This window comes from Symphalangus syndactylus, chromosome 21 (assembly GCF_028878055.3).
Source record: "Symphalangus syndactylus isolate Jambi chromosome 21, NHGRI_mSymSyn1-v2.1_pri, whole genome shotgun sequence".
Classification (NCBI taxonomy): domain Eukaryota; kingdom Metazoa; phylum Chordata; class Mammalia; order Primates; family Hylobatidae; genus Symphalangus; species Symphalangus syndactylus.
This window is the reverse complement of record NC_072443.2, coordinates 45,435,401-45,447,844: the sequence shown is the minus strand read 5'-3', so window position 1 is coordinate 45,447,844 and position 12,444 is coordinate 45,435,401. Positions and strand designations below refer to the sequence as shown.

At 43.0% G+C, this 12,444-nt stretch overlaps 1 protein-coding gene across 1 annotated transcript in view; it reads right to left on the bottom strand.

Annotated features, from left to right (window-relative positions):
- The window catches only part of FBXO40 (F-box protein 40), a 38,436-nt gene extending 28,263 nt beyond the window's left edge, over positions 1–10,173 (bottom strand). The window contains exon 1 of the mRNA XM_055259487.2: positions 10,050–10,173. The gene's annotated coding sequence lies outside the window, so the exon portion shown is untranslated. The remainder of the gene's footprint in view (positions 1–10,049) is intronic.
- Between the last annotated feature and the right edge of the window lie 2,271 nt (positions 10,174–12,444).

Below are 12,444 nucleotides of genomic sequence, written 5' to 3'. Positions count from 1 at the left end.
CTGAGGTTAAAGGATGGATGGTCATCGATAACACTGACAGCCACTACCTTTAGTGAGCACATCGGAGCATGTCTGCACATTCCAAGTTTAATTTACCTCTTTATAGTTTCTTGTAAGTACAGACAGTAACAAAAGATGGAGTGCTCCTCCTCTTGCTGAGGATGCCCTAGTCTGTAACAGAGTAGTTTCCAATAAACTTGCTATTTCACCGTGCTCTGCGACTTGCCTCGAATTCTTTCCTGTGGGAATCTAAGAATCCGTTCTTGGGGTCTGGATCAGGACACTCTTTTCTGGCAACAATTAAGACATCAGGGTAAAATCCTCATGAACAGAATTAGTGCCCTTATAAAAGAAGCCCAAGAGAGATCCTTTGTCCCTTCCACCACATGAGGACAGGAGTAAAAGATGGCAGTCTGTGACCCAAGAAGGCCCTTACCAGACGCAGAATCTGCTGGCATCTTGATCTTGGCTTTTCCAGTCTCCAAATAGTTTCTGTTGTCTGTAAGCTGCCCAGTCTAGAATCTTTTGTTACAGAAGCCTGAATGGACAAAAATGGACTGTGATGGAGCAGACTAGGATCCACATCTTTCGGGTCCAAGAGTCCAGCTACTGATCTCTTAACATGCAATGTAATATACATGTAGATTCCTGCCATATTCCAGGTCACTTTTGGAAAAAAAAAAGTCCATTATGGACTTAATGTGGAAATTTTTAAATATTATGCTAAAGCATCTGGAATTATTTGATACACAATAGGGAGACATTTAATACTGTAATTGGGGTGTTAAGTAAGAGTACTGGAGGAATAAATGGAGTAGGAAGACCTAGAGTTAGAAACTGCTGTGTAGAGAATGCAGTGGAGGCTTGGATGGGTGAGACCAATGACAGTAAAAATAGTCAAGATGAGACACATAGAAGACATTACAAAGGGAGAATCACATTTTTATTTCTGGCTGGGATGGTAAAAAAGGAAACAAAGTTGATGCCAAGATTTCGAACCAGGAAAAAGGAATGTTGGCTATAATTTTTGAGAAAAATAGAGATCTAAAGAGGGAACAATTTGGGGAGGAAAGATGGGTCCTGAAAGTTTAACACAAGTTGCTTGAGAGGATGATAGATCTCATGGATGGGAAGATGAGGGACTGGAATGTGGAGATGCAGATTTGAGAAGTATCCACTTACAAGTGAGAGAGGAAGCCATATGTGGGAAAGTAAAAACAGAATAGAGATTGGAGCCATGGCACTCCAGCCTGGGTGAAAGAGCGAGACTCCGTCTCAAAAAAAAAAAAAGAAAAAAAAAGAAAAAAAAAAAAAAGAAATTGGAGCCATGAAGTACATAGCCAAGTATGATGGCTTTGGGGGAAATTAGGAAGAAGTAGAACCAGAGAAGGCGAGATCAGAGAGCTAAAAGAGTCAGGACTATGGTGTCACAGATGCAAAGGAAAAAGTGAGCTACGGCCTCAAATGATACTGCAAAGTTAAGAACAATGATGACAATGCCACTGCTTATGGCAGGTCCCCAAAGAGCTCTTGCCAGAGCAAGTGTGGCATTTTAGCTGTGCACTGGGACCCTTGGCCATTGAAAATGTGTTGTTTGCTTGTAGAGGAAGGAAAAGCTATTAAGCATACACTCCATTGTTGGCAGGGCCTGTCCTGGCTGAGAGAATGTGGCCATCTATTTTTATTCGGAAGAGAAATTCACCAGTGAGGACAAAGTCTGGATAATTCAGAGTCCCCTGCTGCTTTTTAGGTGGGAAAGAAGGGGAAAACCACAAATGGAATAATGCTCTGTGAAAAAAGCTACCAGCTCCAGGAATGTCTAACTTCATATTTGCCAGCCTGTTCTGTCATTAAGTTGAGCTCAGTTCCTGGGAAGGAAAAGAAGGGCTGGCTAGTTCAGTGTGCTTCCATGTGTGCAGTGAGAACTCTGCCCCAGCAGCAGGGATGTGTCTGGCTGGAGGGACACTGGTGACTAACACTTAAGCTCAATCATTTCTTACCCTTCAGCACTATGGAGTATGGTTCTTGGGAACAGTATTATTGAAGCTGGAAACATTTGTGGTACAGCCTTATTGTTCTCCAGCTCCTTGAAGTTACCTGAAAATGTCCCTTTAAGAGATAACAAAGATGCTTTTCTTTTTTCTCATGTTGCTATTTAAAGCTCTCCTACCAGGCTTTGGAGCTACACCCGATGAGTGACTTTGAGAGAGGACATGTGCATAGCAGAAAGGCACGGTGAGTGGAGACCACTCCAGAGAAGTTTGGCAATGAAAGGAAGGGGGAAGATGAAATAGCCTCACATCTATAAACAAATCACATCTGAGCCTTTTGTTGTATGTGTGGGGGAAATTGTTCTCACTGATATAAGGGTCAATCTGGAACTCTCAATAGTCTATTCATGGCTGGGTAAGTGGGATGACCAATTTGTCCTGGTTTGCCTGGGACTCCCCTGGTTTAGCACTGAAAGTCCCATGTCCCAGAAAATGCCTGAGTCTCAGGCAAATTTGGACAGTTGATTGATCACCTTAAGTAGGAGCCAACTGCTGTTGCCCCAAAATGATCAAATTAGATATATCATTGGTTGCCTTGCAATAGAAGATGCCCTGTTCTCCCAGTATTCTCTGTTCCTGTGCACATAACAGATCCTTATCCCCCATGGGGTTTGTGTGACTTTCCTAGATTGAGAGATTTCTCTGCATTTTGGATGTCATGGAGGCAGAGAAATGAAATTTTAGTGCCTTTCCTATGCTCTTACATAACACCTCATTTAATTCTCACAACAACCATGTGAGGTGGGTACTACCATTTCCAATTTATGAATAAGGATTCTGAGGCACAAAGAGGCCTAGGCCTGTCTGTCTTCAAACTCCATACTCTTTGCTACATCACCCTTGTCCCTCAAAGACCCACGGAGACACAGTGTTTGATCCACATGGTCTGGGGAAAATGCAAGCCCATTGCTAGAGTTGGGGCACAGAATAGTATCCACATGTATTAATTTTTCAGGTTGTAAAGGAGCCAGATGCCCTTCCTTGGGAAGCACCTCCATCCTTATGGTGATTATTTTGATACTTCTTTGGATCATATCCCATACTGTGCCCTCTCTGAGTACAGAAAACAAGAGGAGCATGCAGGCCCGATGGCTTTGCATTTCAGAAGATATAACTGTGAAAGGGAAGGTTGTAGGGTTAAAAAATATGCACTACATAGGTCAGGTGCTATGTCAAATGTCTGTAATCCCAGCACATTGCAAGGCCGAGGCGGGAGATTGCTTGAGCTCAGGAGATTGAGACCAGCCTGGGCAACATAGCAAGACCTTGTCTCTACTAAAAAAAAAAAAAAAAAAAAAAATCAGCCAAGTGTGACACATGCCTGTAGTCTTAGCTGCTTGGAGGGCTGCCACGGGAGGATTGTTTGAGCCTGGGAAATTGAGGCTGCAGTGAGCCGTGATCATGCCACTGCACTCCAGCCTGGGCAACACAGCAAGATCCTGTCTATATATATATAGTCTCTATACATGTCTATATAGACTATATATATATATATATATATATATTTAGACAGGGCATGGTGGCTTATGCCTGTAATCTCACCACTTTGGGAGGCTGAGGCAGGGAGATTGCCTGAGGTCAGGAGTTTGAGACTAGTTTGGTCAGCATGGAAAAACCTCATCTCTACTAAAAATACAAAAATTATCCAGGCATGATAGTGCACACTTGTAATCCCAGCTACTTGGGAGGCTGAGGCATGAGAATCTCTCAAACCTGGGAGGCAGAGTTTGCAGTGAGCGGAGATGGTGCCACTGCACTCCAGCCTGAGCACCAGAGTGAGACTCCATCTCCAAAAAAAAAAAAAAATATATATATATATATATGTGTGTGTGTGTATGTGTGTGTGTATGCACTACAATATGAATTCTGATATTTAAAATGAAATACCTACTAGATCAAAGCACTCAGATTACAGAAATTCTTCACTGTGAAAAGGTTGACAAAAATCTATGCCTGAGACAGAGTATGGCTATCCAGGTGCCATTTCCCTTTTAATTTCTATGCCTTGTGTTCACTTTTTTTTTTTTTTAGTAGAGACAAGGTCTTGCTGTGTTGCCCAGGCTGGAGTGCAGTGGCACGATCTTGGCTTACTGCAACCTCCACCTCCCGGGTTCAAGTGACTCTCCTTCCTCAGCCTCCTGAGTAGCTGGGATTACAGGCGTGCACCATCACACTCAGCTAATTTTTGTATTTTTAGTAGAGACGGGGTTTTGCCATGTTGGCCAGGCTGGTCTCAAACTCTGGGCCTCAGGTGATCCACCCACCTCGGCCTCCCAAAGTGCTAGGATTACAGGCGTGAGCCACCGTGCCTGGCCCCTGTGTTCACATTTAAATTCTTGCTTCTTGTCTGAAAAAGCAGTATGTTCTATCCTCTTAAAAGTGAACTACAGTTAAATATATGGTCAACACATTTTCTCCAAAATATGAGTTTTAAAGTTCCCCTGTCTAGAGGAGATAGCAGTCAAACTAATATAGTTTAGATTTAAATAGTCCCAAGATCTATATGGAATGTGCTGGACATAGTTTAAATGAAACATAGGCTGGTGGAAGGACCAGGTGTGTGAGCCTGAGGCATAGCTTGTTTTTTAAAGAAATAGGGAAGCATTTAGCACCTGGCAAGGCGGGCAGCAACTCGATTTGATGCAGATTGTGGTGCTGTGTGGATCACACAGAAAGCAGTAAATTGGGCCCAGTTCAGTGGCTCATGCCTGTAATCCCAGCACTGTGGGAGACCAAGGTGGGAGGATTGCCAATTAGGTGGGAAGGCCTTGACAAAAGATCTGGAAAAGGAGTGGGCAAATTCTACCCACTTCTTTCCATCTCCGCCACTGCCCAATGCCAGGCATCATCCTTGCTCACCTAGTGCAGTGCAATGGGTTTATAATCAGCCTCACTCCATTTTGCATCATGTCTCAATTCACACCCCAGGTCCTTCCACCAACTCATATTCCATTTAAACTACATCTAGCACATCTAGTAAAATCTAGTTCTGTATGAATCTTTGGAGTATTTAAATCTAAATTATATTATGTTGACTGCTAAGACAGGGGAATTTTAAAGCTCCTATTTTGGGGAGAATGGATTGGCAATATTTACCAGCAGAAAGCATAATTTTTCACAATTTACAAAACTAGGTTATTACTCCCCCACTTAAAATTTCCAGTGGATTCCCTTCACAAGGAAATAAACTCTGAAGTCCTTCTCTTGGCCCATGAGGCCATGCATGAGCTCTTCCTTGCTCGCTCTTTTGCTTACCTCCCGCCCTTATGCACTCTACTCTGGTCTTGTCACTTATTCCAGCACAGGGCCTGTGTACCTGCTCTTTCTACGAGGAGAATTCTCCTCTTGTTCTGTATTTGCTCTGTGGACTCCTTCTTGCCACTTAGTTTTCTGCTTACCTGTTACCTCCACAGAGAGTCCTTACCTGACACCCCCAATATAAAGTAAATCAATGAGCACTCCCATGAATAAGCTGAGTGATTTTTGACAAGTTAATCTACCTAAAACTAATTTATTAATTCAAAAATAGGGCTTATAAGCAGGGCACAGTGGCTCACACCTGTAATCCCAGCACTTTGGGAGGCCAAGGCAGGTGGATCACTTGAGGTCAGGAGTTTGACACCAACCTGGCCAACGTGGAGAACCCCTGTCTCTACTAAAAATACAAAAAAGTAGCTGGGTGTGGTGCCAGGCACCTGTAATCCCAGCTGCTTGGGAGACTGAGGCACAAGAATCACTTGAACCCGGGAGGCAGAGGTTGCAGTGAGCCAAGATCACGCCACTGCACTCCAGCCTGGGCAACAGAGTGAAATTCTGTCTCACACAAAAAAAAAAAAAAAAAAAAAAAAGGGCCTATAGTAACCCATATGGTTGCACAAGCATCCAATGAGATGAAATAGGGAGTGTGTAATAGATGAATCACTCTATGAGGAAGGTCATTCTCATGGTCACCTCCCTCCTCCAGGCCTTCATGTGTTCCCACTGCTCTCCTGTAGCCCGTGTCTGGCCTTTCCATTTTCAGTCCCCCTCACTCCAATGTATCTTATATTCCACTGTCAGTTTGATGATATTCAAATTCTATTTTTTAAAAATGATTTCCTCACTCTTTTAAGAATGTAAGCCTCCACACTTCCCCCCACTTTCAGCCCCCTTTAATCACCACGAGCCATTCCTTAAGCACTTAGGAATTCAAATAGTACTGCTTTAGGACTGAAACTTTGTAGATGCCATAAAGACAACTTGAAGGCATCTTTGTTTCCTAGGCCAAAATTTGTAAATATTTTTGCTCATCTGCATTATTCTGCTCATTAAGAAAAAAGGAAAGCGTGGTCCTTGAGACTTGCCTTCTCTCTTGTGATTGGCTGTGGCAGTTGGCAGAACCTGGCAAAGTTGCTGTGATGGTGAGAATGGTGAGAGAGGTTCCAATGATGGGCATAAGTATTGTCGCCAGCAAGGTGTGTGCAGGCAGTGGAAGGAGGTCTGACTGGAATATCAACAGAGGATGCTAATACCTCTTAAGGACCCACCAAATGGGCTTCTAGGGACTGAGAGTGAGTAGAGCCAACACTGGCCCCCTTCACTCAGTCAACGAACATTGAATAGGATTGAACTGAATTAAAATGAACCCTTAAAGAGGCAGCATTTTAAAAGCTGCGAGAGTAATTTGAAACAAATTTAGGAAGAAAATAGAGTGATGTCAGATGTATGCTAATTGGGGCTGCATTTTTTTAAGGTGAAAAGGAAATCATTTCAACTTAGGTTAATGTAGGCCTCATTGAAGAAAAGACCTCAGTGGGCTGGATTTATAATAGATACTCAGCACTGCCAGATTGTTTGCAGGGGATTAAAGTACTTGTTCTTTTAAACACTTGGCAGGCATAGAATCCGAAATCTGGATCAGGCAGATAATAAGAAATCCGCTATTCCATAGCTTCTCAAACTTCAACATGCAAAGGAATCACCCGGGCAACCTTTTTAAAAGGCAGATTCTGATCCAGTGGGACTGGGGAGAGGCCTGAGACTCTTCCTTTGTAACAAAATCCAGATGAAGCTGATGGTCTAAGGACCTCGTTTTGAAAGGAAAGGGTCTGTTTTAACCTCCCTGTTTCCTAAAGGAGAAACTGAGGCTCTGAGAAGTGAAATGTCTTGCCTATGCTCCCAGAGTCTCTGGCTCTAGTCACGTGCCTTTTTTCTATTGTGCTTTGATGTTTTATTGAGAGAGTCTATAGAAATCACAGCACCACACAAAGCTACCTGAGTGGTGACAGCCAAGGCATGTTGGCAGCTTAGATGGTACCAAGGGCAGAGTAGGACGAAGTGTGGAAGAAGGAGGAGGAGGTGGTGACCAAGTGTTGCTGGCCAACAAAGTCATGCTAACACATATAGCAGGTGTATTTAAATCACTGACTCAAGCAAAAGAGAATGGGATTAACAGATAATAGTTTTAACATTCTTTTCTATAATTTTAAAGTTAGTAGGCAAACAGGGTTGATGTCAGGGAGATATTTTTAGGTAAGGGGCCCTCTCAGCACCCCTCACATGATGTCAGTGACTAAACTATTCTGCCTCCTCATGTGGCTGGCGCTGGCAATAATGATTTATTTCTGAGCTTTAACTTCAGTGAAAGTGACAAGGTTAAAAGTTAAAGGTCATAGATATTTTTAACTCTTAACCTATTAACCAGCCAATTAATTCGTTACTTTAAGTATGCATTGTTGACCTGTTTCCCTGCTATGGAAATATTTAATTGTAGGGAAAGAAAATGTATAAAGTTAATTATTAAAGTAATCTCTTTGCCTTCTAGAGATTTTAACACAATCAATTTGCTGAGGCTAATTCCCACATTGGGTTCCATAATCCTTGGCTTCGACGCTACGATTCCAGTACCTTCACTGTCTCCTAAAACATAACCACCCTCTCCCAGATCCATTCCACTTCACAATCTGAAGTTTTCCACCTATACTAGAAATCTCTCTACCTTTATACTTATTAGTTACTGAATTAGCTAGTTAATTCTCATATCTGGTGCTTATGTATCAGTACTATTCTATTAAACTACTGTTGCATTGGCCAAGATAGTGCTAAAGTAACTGGATTATCTAGGGGTAGCTGGGACTCAACCTGTCTGCTTGGTTACTTGTAAGCCAACACACCCTAGTTTCACCAGGACAGCACCCCAGCATACACCTTGGAGACCTTGGTACTGTGGAAGCCCTGGAAAAATTAAATGAAGTTAGGTGACTATACACAGTGAATTTGCTTGTGCCCAGGAAACAGGCATAATTATAACCCAGACACCTATAGCAGAGTCTTGGGGTACATATGGAGGTTACAGAGACAGGCAGGCAGGAACCAGGAGTTCAGGTATCTGAATAGTTACTTTAGGTCTCCTTTTACTTGGCATCGGTGGCTTTTTAGCCTGTACACATCAAAGGTCAGAGTGTACAGAATCCCTTTTGCTGCATAGGCCACTTCCCAGGATGTCCTTAGCTGAACTTTGAACCAGTGAAAAACAAGAAAATAAACACTGCTCCCTTACCTTGCCAATTTTTAGTGCATGCAACACTATACAGTTATTCCAGAAGTGAGAAACTATCTGTCTAAAGTTATAACTTTTGATACCTCAAGTATCAATCATTTTACTTTTATCCCTCTGAATATGCAAAATTGTTCAAGCTTGTAACAACATTTGGTTTTGGTGCATAAGCCTATATAAGTTTTTCAACTTGGAAAATATTTCACTTATATTTCATGGATACGTTTTGGATTCAAGAGAGCTAGGGAGAAGAGGGCCACACTTAGAGAATATTGTTGGAGAAAAAAAAGGTTATAAACTCTGCGGAGTTTCAATAGTACATGCAGAAAATACAGTTGTACTTATTAACCAGTAGTATGACACAGCAGACGAAATTTTAAGCTACGTGAGAATGACTTGCAATTAAACATAGCAAGTGTTGACTGGAGAAAAGATCACAGCATTTAGACTTTAGAAAATAGAAATTCTGACCAGGCACAGCAGCTCATGCTTGTATTCTCAGCATTTTGGGAGGCTGAAGCGGGTGGATCACTTGAGGCCAGGAGTTCAAGACCAGCCTGGCCAACATGGTGAAACCCCGTCTCTACTAAAAATACAAAAATTAGCCAGGCGTGGTGGCACAGGCCTGTAGTCCCAGCTACTCAGGAGGCTGAAGCAGGAGGCTCTCTTGAACCTAGAAGGTGGAGGTTGCAGTGAGCTGAGACTGTGCCATTGCACTCCAGCCTGGCCGACAGAGTGAGACTCTGTCTCAAAAAAATAATAACAATGAATTAAATAAATAAATAATAGAAATTCTGGGCCAGGCACAGTGGCTCACACCTGTAATCCCAGCACTTTTGGAGGCTGAGGTGGGTGGATCACTTGAGGCCAGGCGTTCAAGACCAGCCTGGCCATCAAGATGAAACTCCGTCTCTACTAAAAAAAATACAAAAATTGGCCGGATGTGGTGGCATGTGCCTGTAGTCTCAGCTACTCAGAAGGCTGAGGCAGGAGAATCACTAGAACCTGGGAGGTAGGGGCTGCAATGAGCCAAGACGGTGCCACTGTACTCTAGCCTGGGCGACAGAGCAAGACTGTCTCAAAAAAGAAAGAAAAGGAAATAGAAATCCTGGGTTCTAGGCCTTCCACTTGTTTCTTCACCACCTCCTCCACTCCCCCACATCCCCCCACCCATCACCATGTTGTAACTTTACAGATACCATAACTACTCTGGTTGATTATAGAAGAAAGAACCTAAGCTGTCAGAAAGCAAGTACTCTACCTGCTCTTGAACTGGAAATAGAAATGTACACATGGCTGGATCTCATTCTCAGTGCCAGCGTTTCCCCCACATCTCTACATAACTAACTTGCTTAACAATCCTCTTCCACAGGACACAAAAGTGATATGCGGCTCAGCTTCATCTGCATATTCACCTCTGAATGTCCTCGTCATGGTGCACCTGCTCCTGTTCGAATGCTTACCTTAATGGAACGGGCTGAGTCAGCATCAGCTTGCACCTGAACCCTTGATTGCAAGTAAGCGGATTGCCGGGAGGTGGCCAGGTTGCATCAGCTGCAGTAGAGGACAGAGTTCTGTTGGGAAGGCAGGGAAAGGAGAGAAAACTTCAACAGAAATAGTCCAAGTGTTGCGAAGTTAAAAATAAAACGATATCACAAGGGGCAATGTGACCAGGCTCAGCTTACCACTTTTTCCTTCCCCTGTATTTACCAACACTCAGTCTCTACTGGAGTGGCATTTAGCAGGGGAAACTGAATGGGAAGTGTAGTTTTATATCAATAGGTTTTCTTTCCCTCGAGGAAGGAGGAAAATCCTTTTAAGAAGGATCATTTTCAAGGCCAGAACAGCCTCTCAGATTCCTGCATGTGCAGTCGGCAGGCCCAGCTGTGCTGGAGGAGGCTGGCAGAGCCTTTGGCACTGGCTGCTGCTCTAATTATAACCATGCTCCTCACCTAAACTCATCACTGGCTGAAGCAGCAACTTGTGCAAGTGACATGCTGTCCTGCTTCAGTTTCTCCTATCTCTTGTCATGACAAGTAAGTGTTTGTCCTCCCCTGGTCCTCATCTTTCCTAGGTGGCTGGAAAAGGAAGAGTTTGTAATTCAGAAACCAGGTGTAGAGTAAATCCAGTGTGAGAGAATTAGAGGTTGTAGGAGGCTTTAGCTGTCATTTAGTCCAACTCCCTCTTTTTACAGATGAGGAGACAGTGATTCAGAAAAGGGAAATTGCTCATCCAAGGTCACACATCTCATTAGTGGAAGGGCCGGAGGAAAGCCCCAGAGAGCTGTTTAACTCTCAGTCTAGTGTCATCTTATCATCTTCAGATAAACTCATTCAGGATCTTGTGAGAAAAAAAATATAGAATCCCGGCTTTGGTGTTTTCTTTCTTTTTTTTTTTTTTTTTGAGACAGAGTCTCGCTGTGTCACCCAGGACAGAGTGCAGTGGTGCGATCTCAGCTCACTGCAACCTCCACCTCCCGGGTTCCAGTGATTCTCCTGCCTCAGCCTCCTGAGTAGCTGGGATTACAGGCACGTGCCACCATACCTGGCTAATTTTTGTATTTGTAGTAGAGACGGGGTTTCACCATGTTTGTCACACTGGTCTCGAAATCCTGACCTCATGATCCTCCCACCTCAGCCTCCCAAAGTGCTGGGATTAGGTATGTGATTTTGACCAATTTACTTAACCATTTTCTATTTCAGTTTTCTTCATTGTGAAATGGTGATGATACTTGGTGTGACCACATGTAACTGTATCAGTACACATAAGGCACATGAATGATATGTACCACATACCAAGTGCTCCACAATGCCAGCTGTTATTTGTATGTATTTGAATGTATTTTGACGAAGAGCAGATGTGCTGTGATTAACAGCCATCGAATTAGCCTTTCCCCTGGATTCTTCATACATATATGTCCATGGAGGTAAACTTATTTGGAATGAGCAAATAGCAGTTGAAAATTGTAAAAAATTTCTACACTGATCTTGTATCTTGAAACTTTGCTGAACTGGTTTATTAGATCTAATAGTTTTCTTGTGGATTCCTTAGGATTTTTAAGATCATGCCATCTGTTAACAGAAATATTTTAACTTCTTTCTTTGCAATTTGGATGCCTTTTACTTCCTTTTCTTGCCATTTTTCCCTGCCTAGAACTTCCAGCACTATGTTTAACAAGAGTGGTGAGGCCGGGCGTGGTGGCTCACGCTTGTAATCCCAGCACTTTGGGAGGCCGAGGCGGGTGGATCACGAGGTCAGGAGATCGAGACCACGGTGAAACCCCATCTCTACTAAAAATACAAAAAATTGGCCGGACGTGGTGGCGGGCGCCTGTAGTCCCAGCTACTCGGAGAGGCTGAGGCAGGAGAATGGCGTGAACCCGGGAGGCGGAGCTTGCAGTGAGCCGAGATCGCGCCACCGCACTCCAGCCTGGGTGAGAGAGCGAGACTCCGTCTCAAAAAAAAAAAAAAACAAGAGTGGTGAGAGTGGCCACACTTCACTTGTTCTTGATCTTAGGGGGGAAGCATTCAGTCTTCCACCAGTAAGTATGATGTTGCCTGTGGATTTTGGTAGATGGCCTTTATCAAGTTGAAGGAGAGTAGTTTGATAGTTTGTTCTAGTTTGTTGAGTGAATCAAGAAAGAGTATGGATCTTCATCAAATGCTTTTTCTGTGCCCAGCAAGATGATCATGTGGTTTTTGTCCTTTATTCTATTAATATCGTGTATTACATTGATGAATTTTTTTATGTTGAATCAATCTTCCATTCCTGAATAAACCCTACTTGGTCATGGTATCTATCCTTTTTATATGTTGCTAAATTAATTTGTTAGTATTTTATTGAGAATTTGTTTTTTCA